Here is a 7,952-nt window from a genome sequence, read left to right on the forward strand (position 1 = left end):
CTAGTGAAAGTTACATTATAAGAGATGGGATTGTACAATTTTCTCACACATCACAAAGTAGCTCATACAGATGTTCTTAGACCAGCAAGTCTTCCGGGGACTAAATGAAAGATTTTCCTATTTTTATTTGATACCAGGTACTTTAAAGGCCTCATTTCAACAAATACTGTACTGAGCTCTGAGTACGAATTTTATGAATGAGTTTGGAAGTTGAGTAAGGAGACAGGAGCAGCTTCCAGAGCAAGATGTCAGGACCCCTGCCCAGCTCCCACAGGGAGGAGTTGATGCCTGAAGACATGGCTAGTCCCAGCATCTCGTCAACACCCTTTGTAATAGAGTGTTGAGTGCCGACCGTATAATGAACTTAAAAAGAGGGATAAAGCCGTGACTAAGGACTTTACAATCGAAGTAGAAAAGGGACAAGCAAAGAAGCACCGATGTTTCCCCAAGTAAGTGAAGAATAAAATGTGTGCCTCCAGAGGGAAGACCCAGCTCAACAGAAAAAACAAACAAACGAACAAACAAAAAAACCAGTTCTTCAAAACCGGATTATAGCACCTCTCCTAAAGGAACAGCAGGGCCCTCTTGCTCTGGCAAAGACCCGAAAACTCAGTCCTCCTCCTGGCAGGAATTACTTGGTTGACTCCTTGTTACTGTATTATGATCAGGCCCTGGTGCAGAGTTTAGGGACCCTCGATTTTCAAAGAGGACTTGTTCTTATAGATGCTGGTTGACCCAACAGGAGGCTGTGCTCGGATTGGATTGGTTTCCTGGCGCTGTTGTAACAAAGTCCCACTAACTGGGCAACAAAAGTAACTGCAATTTATTGTCCTACAGTCTGGAGCCTGGAAGTCCAGGATCAAGGTGTTGGTGGGATTGACTCCTTCTGAGGCTGTGAGGACGAGTCTGTTCCATGCCTGTCCCCTAGGTTCTGATGGTTTGCTGGCCATCTTTGGTGTCCCTTTGGTTTGTAGACCTGTCATTTCAGTCTCTCGTGTTCTCTCTGTGTGCATGTTTGTGTCCAAATTTTCCCATTTCATAAGGACCTCGGTCATATTAGATTAGGGCCCACCCTCTTCTAGTATGATCCCATCTTAACTGATGACATCTGCAGTGACCCTATTTCCAAATAAGGGTGCGTTCTGAGGTCCTGAGGGGTTAAGACTTCAACATTTGAATTTTGGGAAATATAAGTCAACCCATGACAATAGTAAAAACCCTATATTTTGCCATTACCATCCCCCCTACCATGGGTGAAATTTCCTAGTGCTCTGGTCCTTAGTGCCCTGCTAATTCCGTCCCCCAGGCATTTCCGAATTGAGTGGTGGTGTTCTCAGATCCACCCATCACCTGCTGCTTGCTCTCTGCTCTCAGGAACGAGCCCGCCACTTACCCTGGGCAGAGCTTTTAGGCACCATCACCTGTGCCGTGGGGCCCTCGGTCCGTGCCTCTACACCAGGTCTTACAGTGTTGAAGTTACTCTGTGTTTTCTGGAGCTCTCTCCACCCCAGGGGCCTCCTGAAATGCAGAGAAGGTTCTCTCCCTCTTGGCTATTACAGGCCACAGGGTATTAGAGGCTTACTGGAGCGAGAGAGCCTGTCCACGGATTGTCTCCCAGCTGTTATTGAACGCAGAGCACTCCACTCAGACTCATGACTCAGGCCCCGGGTCAAGCCAGCCTTGTCTGCTTGACTTCGTGCTCTACCAGTACATGCTCCTTTCCAGAATGTTCCTGGGCCTTGCGTACAAATCACCTTTAGACAGCAGGTCCCAATTGCACCAGATATCCTCAGACAAGTCAGAGCAGTGCATGAGGTGATGAGACTCGTCCTCATAGCAACCTCCTTCTGTGTTCACCCTACCTGCAGCTTTATGCTCCTCGTTCTGGACTGAATGGACAACTAAGTTGATCTGATCATCTTCAGAGGAACGAGATACACTGATTAGTGCTATAATCTGCCAGGGTGTGGTGGGTATAAGAACTTTAGATGAAGAAAAGGCAGTGAAGCACAGACGTGAATCTCTAATGGAGGGCTTTTGATGCCATGGTGGTCCTAGTGGGGAGGGTGTGTGTGCTCACGTACATATGTGTGCATGTGGACAAGTGTGTGTGTGTGTGTGTGTGTGTGTGTGTGTGTGATGTGCACAGCACATTGTCTTGGGGCTTTTCATCAATTTCCTAGCCCTAGACTAGGCTTCTAGTCTTCTGGCCCAATTTAGCATAATTGTTTTCCTATATTTTCAGCCAATGAACCCTTCCTTCAGATGTGAGTGGACAGCCTGACATGAGCCCAGGCTCAAAGTATCTGGTTTTCAATTCTGGATTCTCCATTTATCAGCTGTTTGAGCAAGGCCGGCTTACCTGCACCTCAGGTTTTTTCATCTTCAAGAAGGGGAAAAGATTGTGTTTAATTCGAAGGGCAAGTGGGTTAATGCATGTAATGTTTTGGACACTGTCACCTAGAACTTTGGCCAGAGGGTAGGCAAGGGGTGAGGCCCAGCTATTCAGAAGGGTTCCCTTCCTCCTTCAGAGATGCCCTCCAGCCCCCTCTAGAAACCCCACAGACTCAACAACGCCTAGTCTGGAAGCTAACGAGCAGTGACTAATTCTATAACTGCTTCCAGCCAAGAAAAAAATGTAGCAAGTATTCTCCATAATAATCTATTTTGAAAGGGGGAACAATGATGGAATGTTCAACTTCAGCTGGATAATTACATGCATTTTTTTTGACTTAGGAAGCTTGAGAAAATTAATGCAAACTCTCTTTTCCTATTTGATTTCACATCAATTAAAGGATGTCTGAGGCAAATACCAACCTTTCAATTTCTAGCAGGTGGACAGTGGTGTGCAGTAGCCATTGGTTCTCAGGCTTTAGGGGTGGCAGAATTCCCTGGAGGGCTTGTCAAAGCCCAGACGCTGGACCCTGCCCCCAGAATTCCTGAATCAGTAGGTCTAGGGTGGGGCCTGAGGCCTTGCAATTCTCACAAGTTCCCGGAGATGAAGATGTTGTTGGCTTAGGAGCCATCCTTGGAGAACCACGGCTATTTGCAGAGCTGCCCTTTTCAGAGAAAGTTTTGTCCAAGTTACCCCGGAGCCTGGGTGGAGGAGTGGTTGAGTGTTCACGCACAAAACACAGGCATGTCAAATTTTTACCAATTTGGAGGGACTCTGAGATCTCAGGTAAGAAGTGAAGTCTTTTTTTTTTTTTTTTTTTAAGGAAACATTTAGGTAACACATATATGCACGAATCAGGAAATCTCCTTTTTGTTTCTCGTCTAGGCCAGCCTGTTGACCTTTCCTTGATTAGTATTAGCTGAAAACTTTACTATCAAGACAGAAAATTCAGTCACCAGGTGGCTAAGCAGCCACCCCTGTGGCTGAAACCCCTATGAGGAACAACGCAACTCAGAGAGATGCCATTTAGTAGCTGCTTTCCTTAGACGCTCCTTTGTTCTTTTTTGGGATTAAATGTAGAGATACGGATATTGACATCACACAAGCCTAGGATTTAACCAATTGATGAAAACTCCAAATAAAGAAAATAACATCTTTCTTCTTCTTCTTCTTCTTCTTCTTCTTCTTCTTCTTCTTCTTCTTCTTCTTCTTCTTCTTCTTCTCCTCCTCCTCCTCCTCCTCCTCCTCCTCCTCCTTCTTCCTCTTCCTCTTCTTCTTCTTCTTCCTAGTGGCTAAGAGCTATTTGGTGGGGAGGAAAACACATCAACGGTACTTTGCATTGTAGGGCAGCATTGTTTATCAAGCGAGCCCAGGAGGCAGTTAGAGGGAGGATTGCAAGGTTAGGTGGCATTCCCCTTTGCGAAACCGTCTTTACCTCACACTTGACAGATGTTTCAGATAGACGTGAGGAGATGAACACGTTGGCAAGATGAAACTGAGGCAGCATCGCTCCTCCATGCGCAAAGATGGTTTGATAAAAAAGAAATGACAAACAGGAAAGGTGACCTGGCACACTCCGAATCCCGGAGACACCTGGAAGGATGACAGGAGCTCCTGGTGAGGCTAGTTTATGTACTCAGTGCAGCTCGGAGGTTAAGATTACAGCTCAGATTGGATCCCAGCATCATTAGGAGCCCAGGTGGAATAGAAAGGATCCACGTGGCAATGGGTAGGACAGTTAGAGTGGGGGAATGGGCATAGAGATGCTGCTGGGAAGATGTGTTGGACCCCAGTTTGACCTGCCACGCTGTCAGGGGTGCAGGTGAGGGGCTGGAAGGCCCCCCCACCATGTGAGGCCACCTTCTGGATAAAGGAATAAGCACAGAGCATGAGTGTCAGGGATGGAGTCCACTGAGACATGACTTCACAAACACAAAGAAGTGGTTTCAATGTAAAGAAAAGATTGCTCATAATTACAGGCAGGCAGGCATACTTCTCGTTTCAGTAGAGATTCTCATGCCCGTCTCAGACCTTCCGATTTTGGGGCCTGGGTCCCTGAAAGTTGCATTATTTACAAGCAAGCTGTATTCTGATACAGCCCATTAGAAGACAAGGTTGGAAATCAAAGCTGTGATGGAGGACTGGAAAGTGTCCTAAAAACATCAGAAATGATGTGTTAATATACACATATTTATCCGTAAGGGTGCTCAGCGACACTTGTTATTTTATCGTGACCATCTATAGATGCACTCAATTTGCACAAGGATCATTTCCAAGCTACTCGAAAATAATTTCAGACAGGAAGACAAGTTGTGAAAATAAAAATAATGCAAAGAGCACAGACACCCTTTTCTACACACTGTTTTATCTCATTTGCCTTATTACTTGTGGTCTCTCTCCCCACAGATACATGCACACACGTGCACACCTGTGTGTGCACACACGTGCATGGATAACATGCTTTTTTTTTCCCTGAACAATTTGAGGGTAAGTTACATACATTGTGGCCCTTTCTTCCTAAATTCTTCACCGGTGCTATTTCCTAAGAACAGGGATACTCTCTTACATAATCATCAGTCAGTTATCAACTCGGTAATTTTAACATTGATAAAGTGGTTTATCTAATCTACCATCTGTGTTCCAATTTTGTCAGTTGGCCTAATAATGTCCTTTAGATCCCTCTCTTTAGATCCCCTATTTAAGCTGAAATATTTCTGCAGTGCTTTTTTGGTGTGCTTTAGGACATTAACATCTTGAAGAATGTTCCCATGATAGAACGTTTCTCATTTGCAGCTTCTCTGATGTTTCCTTGTGATTAGGTTCAGGTCATGGATTCGATGCTGAAATTCTGCGTAGGTGATGCTGCGTCCTCAAGGTAGCATATCTGGGGACCCTCACTGGCCACCTAGCCCCAACGATGACGTTAATATGGTCATCTGGTTAAAGGGTTGTTTGATATTTCTACCATTTAATTAGTCTTCTTTTCTCCCTTGCAATTAATAGTCAGTGAGTTGACATTTTAAGACCACACAAATATCTCATTCTTCATCAAAAGTTCTCCCCAGATTTAGCATCCATCGACGATTTTTGCTTGATTGAGTCTTTACCATGATGATCCCAAAATGCTGATTTTCTGTCCCTTATACCCCCCTCTTCGTCTACCAGGTGACTAAGCTCCATCCCTTCTCCCCCATGTATTCACCTACTTATCATCAGCATGTATCATGAATTCCTGTTTATCAGCAGTTCACGACTCGCCCTCATTATTCTGGTGTTCAGATTGTCCCAGATTTGGCCAGTGGGAACGCCTGCAGGTGACTGTGTCCTTGTGACCTGTCACCGATACGTTTTGAGCACTTTCTTACTTTTGAGGTCATCCTGACCCTTTCCTGCCCCTGCCCTGGAATTAGCTGTTTCTCTGAAGATGCTTCGTTCTTTTTAGGCGACGAATCCAGAACATGGTATTAGATGTCAAGATCGGAGCACCATGGTGCTGGTTGCTACTGAGGGGTCTGGTCCTGGACTTTTCAGTGGATCGAGACAAGAAATATATGCATGTACGTGCATGTGCAAGCCAACAGACATGCAAATATATCTGCATGGCACACGGATTTTAGAAATAATCTGTTCACGCCAATACCCCTGATGGTAATCAATCACGCAGAGTTGTATCTTGCTTTCTCCCATTGCGATTTGTATATTCCTTTTGCCACCATGAGAACACAGGCTCCCATCGACATCCGTACATTGACACATTTGCTCAAACCTTTAATTCATCTGAAATACTTCCAGAATTGCAGAATTACACCCCGAGAAACCAACCTCCTAAAAAGCGGTCAGGATTTGTTTGGAATTCTGCCGCCATCCACGTCAGCCAGCACTGAGGGTCTATAATCAGACTTTGTCCTTCTGTGTCATTTGGACTTCCTCCTTTCCTCCTTCCCTCCATTCTCTCCTTCTTGTTTTCATTACCAATCTCTCACTTTCTTCTATGTCCGTCTTCATCACGGTGTGGTATTCATCTAAAATTATCTTCATTTTTTCTCCAGTTTGCTTTTGATTTTCATTTTTGTTTCCCTCCCCATTAGGACCGATTCTGTTTTATGTCTTGAGTATGCAACCATCAACGGGCCTTCAAAAGTGAAACACACCGGGAGAGGTACCCATAGCAGATCACTGCCTCCTGTATGCCTCTTTCTCCCACCTTCCTCCCTTTGTAAGTAACCCAATTTTATGGTTTCCTGGTTTCTCCTTCCTGTGTTCTTTTTGTACAAATAAGCTGATATACACATGTTTTCTTATTTTCCCTTCTTCCAACAAAATAGGTTGCTGTTTGTGCTCCTTCGTACTTTGCGGGAATTCACGAGACTTGTATTTTAGCCCGTGTTCCTCCCAGATGTGCTGTGGGACCTCTGTTTAGGAATCGATATTCCTCTTATCTCAATTTCTTCATCTACTGAATGTGAACATTTTAAAAGTCTCTATTTCTCTTATCTCTCATTGGTATCTAATAAATGTAATTTCCGGGGCGCCTGGGTGGCTCAGTTGGTTAAGCGTCTGCCTTAGGCTCAGGTCATGATCCCGGGGTCCTGGGATGGAGCCCTGCCTCAGGCTCCCTGCTCAGTGGGGAGCCTTCTTCTCCCTCTCCCTCTGCCTGCCGCTCCCCCCTCCCACTTGTCAAATAAATAAATAAAATCTTAAAAAAAGAAATAAATGTAATTTCCTTCATCTATCCATTATAAACTTAGCAATGGGTCTTGAGCAAAAAACAAAATAAGATAAAAAGCCAAACAGATACTTGGGAGAAGGGGGTGGGTAAAGGCAGGACTGAGATGAGCCCTTTTGTAGCCCAGAGAGCGTTTGTAACACTTCCCACATCTGGATAACGCACTCAGCTGTACTGTTTCCCCCTCCCCCTTTGAGGTACTTATTTATGAATAAAAACAGCACATGTCCATATAAGGTGTGCAACATGATGATTTGATGTCCATATACATGGTGAAATGATTACTATAATGCATTTCTATATAAATATTGCTATGATGGGAAAAGATAGTTTTTGTTTTCATTTATGCAAGCTTCTCAGCATGCTGGTGTGGACCAATCCACTTCTTGCCAGCGACTGTCGGAAGCAGCCTTTGATTGGATGCTCCCCTCTTCTCTCCGATCTGAGCATCGCTACAGCCGCTTGTAGCAATTAGGGCGTGTTGTGTGCAGAGACTAGAGTGTTGACTGAACCAATTAAAAGATCAATTAACACAGCACAAGTGCTTAGAGAAGGAGTTTTCCATGACACGGAGCAGACTGGCCCCAGCACACGGAGCTACAAGTGAATCCAACGTTCAGGAATCTGGAGTCTTTGTGCTTCTCTTTTTCTTCTAACATGTTCTGTATATTCCTAAACGTTCAGTGGAAGCTGGGAGATAAACTGGCTTTGGTTGCGATCGTATTTTCCTGTGGACTAATCAAATGAATTAGTAGTAACTCATAAAATGTATTGTAATTAAATGAGCCTAATAAAGTAACAATTGTAAGATAACAGAATTTATGCGAGTAT

General features: G+C 44.5%; 1 long non-coding RNA gene across 1 annotated transcript in view; it reads left to right on the forward strand.

The window, feature by feature from the left end:
• The window catches only part of LOC103673136, a 47,936-nt gene extending 40,955 nt beyond the window's left edge, over window positions 1–6,981 (forward strand). Inside the window, exons 4-5 of the long non-coding RNA XR_005832130.1 lie at window positions 6,484–6,611; window positions 6,721–6,981. This is a non-coding gene — a long non-coding RNA (uncharacterized LOC103673136). The remainder of the gene's footprint in view (window positions 1–6,483; window positions 6,612–6,720) is intronic.
• The last annotated feature ends 971 nt before the right edge of the window (window positions 6,982–7,952 follow it).

This window comes from Ursus maritimus, unplaced genomic scaffold (genome assembly GCF_017311325.1).
Source record: "Ursus maritimus isolate PB19 unplaced genomic scaffold, ASM1731132v1 scaffold_4, whole genome shotgun sequence".
In the NCBI taxonomy this organism is placed as follows: domain Eukaryota; kingdom Metazoa; phylum Chordata; class Mammalia; order Carnivora; family Ursidae; genus Ursus; species Ursus maritimus.